This window comes from Berghia stephanieae, chromosome 3 (assembly GCF_034508935.2).
Source record: "Berghia stephanieae isolate SIO BIC M18660-M18661 chromosome 3, UCSD_Bste_1.3, whole genome shotgun sequence".
NCBI lineage: Eukaryota > Metazoa > Mollusca > Gastropoda > Nudibranchia > Aeolidiidae > Berghia > Berghia stephanieae.
Genome location: NC_088362.1, coordinates 68,349,168 through 68,351,667, shown reverse-complemented (window position 1 = coordinate 68,351,667; position 2,500 = coordinate 68,349,168). Strand labels below are relative to the sequence as shown.

The 2,500-nt window shown below is 36.8% G+C and overlaps 1 protein-coding gene across 5 annotated transcripts in view; it reads left to right on the top strand.

The window, feature by feature from the left end:
* LOC144968289 (solute carrier family 22 member 16-like) overlaps positions 1-2,500 on the top strand; it is a 101,779-nt gene that overhangs the window by 78,892 nt on the left and 20,387 nt on the right. The gene's annotated exons all lie outside the window — the stretch shown is intronic.

Sequence of the window (2,500 nt, the reverse complement as noted above, 5' to 3'; positions counted from 1 at the left end):
GCAAGAGACAGGGAGGAATGGAGAGAGATAATTCATGCAGTATCCGAAGCCTGGACCAGGCATGGAACCTAGAAGAGGAAGAAGATAAATTTTTATTGCTCTATTTTAATTCGCGCTTCCTCACAAAGTAGCATACAATTTCCTGCCCATCAATGTTTTTGTTTATGCATCTTAACAACGCCAATACCACATTATCTCATTCGTCTGTAGTTTTTCATTCATCCTGTTTTGTTGATGAAGGGGAAACCCGAAACATCCATTTTATCTGTTTTTGTATATTCATTTTATTTATTTATTTATTTCAATTCTGAATATAAAAAGCAAGAACAGTTCAAAAAATAATTCTATGTGATGAAACCACGTACAGAATGCATAGCAACATAGCATTTTCGGCAATTTAAAAACGTATGTTTATAAATATAATTTAAGAAGTGTCACACATTGTAAGACAAATTAAGTCCCTTAGAGCCTTGTGGCCAATGGTGCAGGGGTTATCCCGGTTTCAATAGCGTGAAGCGGACAATTAACGTATTTGTTTGAAAACCTTTGAACAGGACGCTAGTCTATCGCAGATTACTATCCCAGCTTGACAGGTACCCTTTTACACCTGAATGGAGTTAGTGATTGGGGTAAATTTTCTTGCTCTAGGAAAGTACAAATTGGCTTCGGTCGGAATCGAACACAGAACCACTGACCCTGGATAAAGATAAGCCAAACGGGCTTATACCATTTTCAAATGTATTTTCCACAGACACAAATGATTACAAACTAAATAAATCAATCAATCATAAATAAATCAATAAATATATCAATAGATAAATAAATAATAAATTAGATCCACTCAATTAGAGCTATTCTTCCTGATATTAAATAAATACCTATTCTTTCTACCTTTTCCCGTAACAATCTAATTAAACTTTATGTATAGAATTGTTATTATTGTATTGGGCGTTACTATTGTCTTGACTCACTTGTTATTAATGCAATTAAGTTATAAGGGACCCTAAGGCAATTCTTAATCACCCCTAGATTAAACATGAGCCGTTTGTGGTATAGGTTGAGTGGCGCAGTTGGTAACGAGAGCCATAGCGCGCATATTAGTTCGAATCCAGACCATTGAGCTATCGGTTGGACTCGATCCCACAAAAATTAACACACAACCCGCCACAATTATCATTATTACTATCATTGTTTGCCTTGCTTTATTATTGATTTTATTTACTTGATTTGTTGATGAAAATATTATATTCTTGTATGAGTTATATTGGCAATTGCCTACAAATAAACTTTTGAATCTTGTAAAAAAAAAATTAATGCATTCGCGCAAGCGATACGCAAGGTGTTTCCTAGGACAGTCCTGTCCTAGTGCGGTACCCCTTTTGAATAGAAGTTTTCTTCAGTGGGACAGGACAAATTTGTCCTGGGACAGTTTTGTCCTAGTGCTTAAGGGGTGTATGGAGGCTTGACGGTAGTCATAAAACGATACATTGAAAATAGTTAATCAATGTTATTCTTTAATGATCAGTCACTACACTGGGTAAAAATGGACGAAAAGGCCGTCTGTTGAATTTTGTCTTTATTCCTCCTTGTAAAAACTGGGTATTGCGTGATATAAAAGCTCAATATTTTTTTCTGTTTTGTATGACACTAGTGTCTGATCCCTAATTTTTACTATGAAATTAAAACATTTTATTTCAAATCCAAGGGAACGTTTACGGCGTAATGATACGACTTATTGGAGGGTCGGATCATACAAGTACGTCTGTGGATCGATTTAAAAAATCAACACGACACCGATCATTGCCAATAATAAGGCAATACTATTCAGCGTGATTGAGTCTTTATAAGCGTAACAGGGTGATCGGATCGATTTTATCTTGATCAATTATTATTCACTTATTATTTATCTATATCTAAAAACACGCAAAGGGACCGAAATTGATTCCAGGTGCAGTCGAGTGTTGTTTTTTTTTCTTACCCCTCCCTCCCCTGTCCACCCATCAGCGATTGGGTAGCTGGGTCTGTTTGCTCTGGTGGAGATATACAACCGTCCTATCCTTAGGGCATCAGGCAATGGCTATTGTCCGTTTCAAGCTATAGAACCCGGACTAAACTCCGGATTAATTAGAGCAATATCCACTAAATGTGCTCAAAGTGCATTGCAATTATTATTCCAAGCCAACAGCAACTGCTAATATGTAGGATGAGACTTGTTGAAATGTTATCTTTTGCAGAGATAACGCTGTTAGAAGTCAGGTACTTATTTTTCACTTGAGTACGGCGAGAGACTGTGCGTAAAGAGTTTTTTCAAGGGACTCAACTTTTTGACGCCCACATCGGAACTTGAACCAGGATCCTGCAAATCATAAACCGAGTGATAATATACACAGACTAACACAAAACATTATTGGTAAATTGACGAGGGCTTCAGCTCTCTTGGGGAAAAACAGTTTGACCTATGGCTATTAACACACACACACACACACACACACACACAATA